Below are 9,012 nucleotides of genomic sequence, written 5' to 3' on the forward strand. Positions count from 1 at the left end.
ACAGACTATTTGATAACAACTGCTATATTTCTGACTTGGTACAGGACATTCATAGAAAAATAGTGGGTTGAACCTGGTTTTATATGGCTAGTCAAACCTCCGGCTTATATAGCAACCTTAAAAATAACGCGAAAATGACAACATTACGTTACAGGAATACAACATGAATAAATGTAAGAGCACCCAAGACAGAAAAAAATCACCAATAAGTAATATCAAAGTACAGCTCAACACGTAAACCACAACATAACAACTAACACCTCAATAAATTTAAGACTATACACTAAAACAGCATACAACAATTTTGAACTATGCGTCACACGAATGCATTAACGCCACAAAAAGTGACGTCACATGAAATTTCTAACCTTGGAATATAAAATCGGAATAAAGTTTGTAATGGTGTTATTTGATGAAAGATACCAATAGGACTTCGAGTGACTGTAACACACGTGAATAATGTTGCTCAACTATGGTTGTAAAAGAACAAACATTAGATCAGTTACAAAACAGCTTTGACTTGAAGATACATTGATTATGTCATTTTATGTTAACATTCATTCATTACGATAATTTACATCGAATGAATTAAAAACTAAATGAATTGAGAAAAGCAAGTTCTTAATACAAATAATTATTTCAGTATACATCATTGTCATTATTCATTTCTGTATACAAGTAAATCTATATAAGATAACCTTTGAAATACATAAGTTTGGTTTTTTCAAACAGTTATAACCTTATTCTAAAAAACTGATAACAAATCGAGGAGTTAGTCTCATAGAATAATCTAAGTGTGTAATGTCATCTTCAGATTAACTCCACTACGAGTGTATCAATTACTAGTTGTTATCTTTGGATGATTGACAACCTTCAAAATTCAAGTTGTTCCGGCAACTCGTGAGTGTATACTTATAATTTTTGTAATGCTCTAATCGTTTTAAGATCGTGGTAGTGTTCTCTTATCATATTCTAAGTGTACGAATAATCTTTTTTTTTTTACTTCATATTTTCGACCAAAAGATCAGAAAAGTCCTTTGCAATCTTATTGCTCTCTCATATGATGGAACATGACACTTGCTTTTTTTCTTTTTGTTCGAATATAATGATGAGAACAAAACAGAATATTCGGCAGGACATTACATAGACTGTGTGAATAATTGGTTTACGTCAAATCTTTGGATTCGACGTCTAGTTCGAGTTGAAATTCAAGTTAAAAACATTTTTTTTCAAGACAAAGTTTGAGTTTCAGGTTATTAATTTGTCCACCCTCCTTGTCGAGTAAAAGATCCTGTCTGATTTTTATTTCTCACTATACTTATTGTTTTCAAAGGGAAGTAGAAAGGAAACCCATTCTAATTATCGTCTATTTCTTCGATAATATGTTGTGATGTTTTGACCAGAGGTGACGCATTCATATGTGAACCAAATATGACCTCTTGCTGACTTTTTTTGTAAACTTCGAAAAAACGGCGTGTTTTTTATTCCGCTAATGTGTTTTGCCTATATTCCTTTGTGTGTTTCTTTGTTATATATTTGTTTGTTTTTATATTGACTTAGATATTTTTACTTATTATATCTGTTTGAATTGTTCACACATCGTTGTCAATATAATAGAATTATGCGACTGTCATTCAAGTAAGAGGTTACGCTAGCTATGAAACCAGGTTTAATCCACCATTTTCTTCATAATTCATGAATATGACAGTTGTTATCCATTCGTTTGTTGTTTTTGAGCTTTTGATTTTGCCAGTTGATTACGGAATTTTGCTCGGAGTTTGGTATTTTTTGTTATTTTAGCTTTTTCAATACTGGAAAAAAAGAAAACCAGTAAAAGAAAACTAATTCAATAAATTTCGAATAATTTAGCAAATGATAAATATTACCCTCTCTTTTACAACCCACAATCCGAACTTCTCGAAATTAAGGAAACAAGATTTATAGCTTTAATACTTAATATTTTACTTACTACTTATGCGTCAATTTTAGAAAGTTTTCCATTTCGTAAAGAAGTCTATGGAATGCTCTATTGTTTCAACTTTTTATTTATTAATGTTCATGACAGAAAGACGAACGGACGGACGGATTTTTCAAGCACTATATACCGCTGATTTAAGGAAAAAGGAGGAAAACAGCTTCAGCAAAAGTTTCATAAATTAAAAGTCTGTTTTTTTTTTTTTTTTGGTCATAAAAAAGTAAAGTTTTTCATAAGATGTTATGACGGTTTGACAGTTACTCATAAGATGTGATGACGGTTTGACAGTTACCGATGGTATCATCAGCTCAGTTGTCATCACTTCAGAATCTATGTTGACAAGAATTATCATTGATATGGTCATAATTGCAAATTGTTCACAAGACTTTTAATTTTTCGTAAAAAACAGAGGATTTTCTACCATATGAATAAATAACCTCAACTGAAATTGTCAAAATATTTCGGAATTTGGGGTCTTCAATGCACCTCAACTTCGTACGTTTGATGTAAAGTTTTAATTTGAAAAAGAGTTTGCAAGTAATATATATATTATAGCAAACGTTACATATCATAATGATCAGATTGTCCATGTTTTTTTTTTAACTTTTTATCATGTCATGATAATTATTCATTTCAGCTCAGTTCATTTATAAGATGAAAATAATTTTTTGACAAAATAGGGGGCCAAATACGGCCCTTAGTGTACCTTGTCATTTTTTTTTCTCGAGCCTATCTGATTTGTCAGATGTAGATAATTCTAGCAGGTATCTATGACGAGTTTATCATTGAGTGTGAAAGTTGAAACCGACGCCGAAGGAATGTTAGAGCCATATTTCTCGGACGAGGCATACATGTTGCGAGCTGGACAAAAATACATTCTACAAAAAGTCATCTCAGAATTATTTCTGTGGTCTACTTCAAAGCAGTATGAATTTCTCTGATACAACGTCAGCTTGGAAAGTAATTGATCAACATTTATAAATGGTAAAGGAAAGACAATACAGATTTAGTTTTTATATATTCGGTAAGTGTAATGTTCTTCCTGTTTCTAATGTTTACATTTATAGATAACATTTCGGAGGGTATCAAACTACTTGTTCATATCAGCCTCTTTTATGATAAATAGGAACTATCATCATCTAAAATACCAATTACATAAAAATTGTTAAGTAATTCTGAAAAGTAGCGAGGACCATCAACAGGGAGAAAACAGTTTGTTTCCAGAACTGCATGATTACACAGTTACAATGTACAAAATGTTCAACGTCACGGTAATCGCTTAGTTTCGTCTGTTACATATTCTTACATAGGAAATAAACTCATCATAGATACCAGGACTAAATTTAGTATATACGCCAGACGCGCGTTTCGTCTACAAAAGACTCATCAGTGACGCTCGAATCCAAAAAAGTTAAAAAGGCCAAATAAAGTACGAAGTTGAAGAGCATTGAGAACCAAAATTCCTAAAAGTTTTGCCAAATACAGCTAAGGTGATCTATGCCTGAGGTAGAAAAGCCTTAGTAATTCAAAAAATTCAAAAAATTGTAAATAGTAAATTTATAAATGTAACCATATCAATGACAATTCATGTCAGCACAAAAAGTGCTGACTACTGCGCTTGTGATACCCTCGGGGAAATAAATCTCCACCAGCAGTGGTATCGACCCAGTGGTTGTAAATAAACTCATCATAGATACCAGGACTAAATTTAGTATATACGCCAGACGCACGTTTCGTCTACAGAAGACTCATCAGTGACGCTCGAAACGGACTTTTAAAACCGAGTTTTTTTGTGCATATTACTATGCATTTGTTTTTTCTTTATTGACCAGAGGTATGGGGGGAGGGTTGCAATCTCACAAAACATGTTTAACCCTGCATAGTTCATTCATATGTTTCAGAGTTAAATGTAACATCCATTTTCTCTGAACAGCACTCATTTTGTTAATGGGTCAACTGAAGCCCGCCTGCAGGAACTGGATGTTCTAGCTCTGTTTATAACTCATAGGTGACTTTGGAAAGTTTTTTGCTCTTTGGTCGGGTTATTGTGTCTTTCATACGTTTCCCGTTTCCATACTCAATTATATTAATCACTCAATATATCGAGAAAAATGATTCCGAAAGAATAAGAACGGTGGTCAAATATTAATATTGCTATCGGATCGTAAAACGTCTGGAATTGCATTTTGAAGGACAATTGCATTTACCGAATGATTAGTTTTAACCCAATGTTTTAATTCATTAGAATAAATATTGAAAAACAAAGATATCTATCAAAGTTGCTGAAAATGATGTTCAGTATCTGAAAAAAATCAATATTAAAAAATTCACAGATTTAACAAAACCACAAAAAGTAGATTGTTTATCAACTTTCCAGAGACATAAATGTTCATCATATTATCAGAACAGAACAGGAGAGACATGTTGTCTTTTCTCTAGACAAAATTGTTCTATACTATTTGTTGGCTCCCAAATTATTTTTCTATAACTTATACACACTTTTTGCAAACGTCTAGATATTCAAACATAAAGGCATCAGAAGTATACCGCTGTTCAATTGTCATAAGTCAATTAAGCAAAAATAAATTCAGGTTACAAACGAAAACCGAGGGAAACACAACAACTATAAGAGGAAAACAACGGAACAACAGAAATACTGAACTGTAACTAAAACAAACACCAACATACCTAGAAACGGACTGTTTGACAACAACTTTGATAAAAACGAAGGTAATATTACACCCTTATTGGTGATTGTGAAAGAACAAGAAACGATTATTTGTTTCTGCAAACATCCCTTAAAGCTTTCATGACATCGTGTTATAATTTGGTGAATTATCATTGTAATTGATATACTTTAAGAATTGATTTACAAGACTTAATCCTCCTTACTTTTGTTAGTGAATAGAACTAAAACTGGTTGATTACTTTTGGTCTCCAATTTATTCTTGAAATCTTACATAAATAAACTCATCATATATTCAAAGATTGAAAATGTGTACATCATCCGCACGTTTCGTCTATAAAAGACTCACCGATACCACTGGAATTTAAAAAAAATGAAAAGGCATAAAAAAAGGTACGAAGCTGAAGAGCACTGAGGACCCCAATTTCATTAAATGTTATGCAAAATACAACTATGGTAAAAGAGCGGCGGGAAACCTGGGATTTCCCAATATCATTAAAAATTTGTCGTAATTATATTAGACTGACAAGTCAAACTGAATTTTCACCTTTGTGCTCTAATGTATAAACTGTCTACAGTAGACATATCGCTGTACCTGGACAAATTTATTATTCTTATTCAAGGTCAGTTAGTCGTAGCTATTATTCCTAGACACTAATGAAATGACTTTCGCTTTTGGAGAACATCAATTTTAAAAATACAAATCAACAGTAATAACACGATGTTATTGCATCACTTCGAAATGAAGTCAGTCCACGTGTGTCAATAGGGTCAACAACGCATTCTATATATAAAAAAGAAGATGCATGCGTTACCAGACATGTCAATTCATACCAGTCATTCATATTGTGATTACGAATTGAACACAATTTGTAAATTAACAGACAAAATTGGGTAGATTACAACAACCTACCACGCTCAATGCAAGTTTTTAATTTAAAACAAAGTAGAGTTAAATGCTATGACTATTTGGCTGTTACACAGTTTTCATCTTTGATGAGTTTATTCAATAAATTTATAGAATAAAAAAGAACCTCGGTCGATGCTACTGTTTATGTTTTTTTCCTTTCTGATGATTTCACTTTCCCAATAGTCACCACTTTTGTGTTGATAAATGATATCATAGATATGGCCAGATGCAAGAATTGAATGTTAACAAGACTGTCACTTTTTCCAAATGTTAAGGATTTTCTACCCCATGAATAGATTATTTTAGTTGTATTTGCAAAGCTTTTAGGATTTTGAGCCATCGACGTTCTTTCACTCCGCACTTAATTTGTCGATTCAACTTGTTTTATTCGAGCCGCACTGATAAGTATTTTGTAGAAGAAACACGCATTAAGGTACAAAACTGTAAGCCTGGTATCTGTGACGAGTTTATTGGTGTATATCTTTGTTCTTACTAAGGTCGCTGTATACAACTGCTTATGCATTTCGACGGGAGATCCCAGACTCCATTTCCATTTGTAGTTTTCGCTAATTATACTTTAAACATTTGACATGCAGACAATTTTTTTTCGGCTAGGTACGACGCTGTCGGTCTTGTTATCTAGCATGTTTATGGAATAATTAACGAATTGTTTTTTGAAAACAATTTCAAGTCAAAAATAGAATTAAACATTGACATTCTTGTTGCGTACAAATCGGTCTCAAAATTCACCCAATGGAAGTAATACTTCCATATACATCTTGTTTATTTTTCCTCTGTGTAAACAGTCATTTGATTATAAGTTGTATGTTTGCTTGATGTACTTTTGTTAAATCGTCTAGTGAAAATGAAATAGTGGTCAATTAAATAAAATACAATACAAAGAAAATCCTTCATGTTACTTTTAAATGTTCCCTTACTTAAATTAATAAAAAGAAATGGATAGTAAAACTTCTCATTAATAAATGCTGTGTATTGTCCCTCTGTGTATGACCATGAAAGTTTTAAAAATAGATCTGATTTCTTTCATGTTGGGTTTTACTTTTAGTCTTTTTTTATCAGCTCTGCAATACTTTCATTAAGGTAAGGACTTTTACATTTTTTAGACTTGAGTATCACTTGAGAATCAGTAATTGTTGAAATGCGAATCTAGTGTAGTTAATTCGGAACCAACCATTGGTTGATACATCACCGTGTGGACTGTTATTCACTGAGGGCATCACCGGCCCAGTAGCTAGTACTTGGGTTATTGCATGGACATACGGGTATTGTTCAAGTGGTCATAATTACTAATCAATTCCAAGTATATCATTTGTTAACAGAAATGAGCCTTCTGATCATTTAGTCTTAGAATAAGAAAAAAATAATTTCTTGTTAAAGTTATATTGTTGAAAGTTAGTTTTAAAATAGAAAATATCAAAATCAAAGCCAATCAACAGCGCCTTTCTGGTATTCTGTTATTTAAGGAATTACTGTCATATTTTTTCTGTCTATGAAGAAATAACATAAAAAAATTGGTGCACACTGAATAACGCGCGTAGACAGAAAAAATATTACAGTCATTTCTTATAATGGGTTGCTGCTCACAAGGAAGCTATTAAACCAAGAGTTCCAAATGGTGAAGTTGAAATCATCCCTTCGTAAATTTTACGGACGCCATCACGAGTTGGTTGACCGTTATGGAATAACCGTATCACAAATGATATCGGATATGTTCCTTACGTCGTAACTACAATCCCCTTCCCTTTCCTGAATGTGACCTACCGAATTAGACTATTTACCGGATTTGTTATCACATAAGCAACACGACGGGTGCCGCATGTAGAGCAGGATCAGCTTACCCTTCCGGAGCACCTGAGATCACCCCTAGTTTTTGGTGGGGTTCGTGTTGTTTATTCTTTAGTTTTCTATGTTGTGTCATGTGTACTATTGTTTGTCTGTTTGTCTTTTTCATTTTTAGCCATGGCGTTGTCAGTTTGTTTTAGATTTAAGAGTTTGACTGTCCCTTTGGTATCTTTCGTCCCTCTCTTATAATTTAATTCTAAATCCATTTTAAACCGTCGAAAACCATGAAAAAATGTTAATGACGTCACGGTCGCATGACTAAATTATGTCTATGGGCTCATAACAAAATAACGTCAGCCAATTAGAAGACGCGTTACATCCAAAATTAAATTATATTGTTTTATGTTTATGCTTTATTTGTTAGCCTTTAATAACGGAATTATCTTCTTTTGTTTAAGGTGTTTCAAGTAATAGTGCAACTAATTACCCTAAAGAAAAAAAAACAGTTTTAAACGTCATCATCGTAAAGAAATAAAATTCTATTAATTCAAAAAAGAGAATAACAATCTTGACTCTTTAGTAACCTGAACAGCCGTTTGTTTCCGATAATGTAACATATACACAGCGAAAAGGTCCGATCAATTGAGAATATATTATCAAATGGCGTATATTGTACATCATGTCATATTACAGCTAGCTAAACCTCTCACTATTATGACAGTCGAATATTCTATCATATTGACAACGATGTGTGAACAGAACAAACAGACATACTAGGTGGAATTGTCAAAAATAGGGGTAAAGCAGTCAACATTATCCTATAGTCTTAATCACTATATAAACAAAAAATTATATATATTATATATATAACATGTATAAAGAAAAAGCATAAAGGCTCTCGAAAAGCCCGTTAGCAAGAACGAAAGACAATGATACAAAAATGTACCATAGCACAAAGATTGCTCCTTTAGCTCTTTTACGTGAACACAAAAATTATGTGGTCAACATAAAGGTTTGAAAAAATGAAAAAAAAATGTTTGAGGGCAATACCCAACGCGAGATATCCTTTAAAGGGGAATTTATAGAGATAAATTTTTATGCACTGCATAACTTCGTTGCCATAGTGTGTTCTATTTTTTATTAATATAATCACTTTCACAAACCTATTTTTTTTTAATTTTTTCCGCCTTTTGAAAATGCATCCGATTTATTACAGATTTTCAAGCGAAATGATCTTGGATTGCATTCATGATCCGAATGCAATACTAGGCCAGCGATACTTATTCTTTAATGCTCATTTTGCTTGATATTCCGAGTGAAGAACTTTATCAATAATCTGAATTTTTTCCTTCCTAAAAATATAGATCATTTCCCTTCAATACATTTATAAGTAACATACTTTTATGATGTAAAAACGCTATTTAGAAATTCCTTAATGCTAACTTTCGATTCATACAGAACCGCAAATTTTAATTAATGAATATAAATCAAGAAATTTTGGTTTTGCCAGACATATATCCTTGAAATATAATTTTATGCAATAACAGATCAACTTTCCCTTTTAACCAAATGCTAAGTAGTTCGGATAAACCGAATGCAGTGGTGGTTAATAGTGTGGAACAAACAGCCCAGTTTAAA

This window comes from Mytilus galloprovincialis, chromosome 9 (assembly GCF_965363235.1).
Source record: "Mytilus galloprovincialis chromosome 9, xbMytGall1.hap1.1, whole genome shotgun sequence".
Classification (NCBI taxonomy): domain Eukaryota; kingdom Metazoa; phylum Mollusca; class Bivalvia; order Mytilida; family Mytilidae; genus Mytilus; species Mytilus galloprovincialis.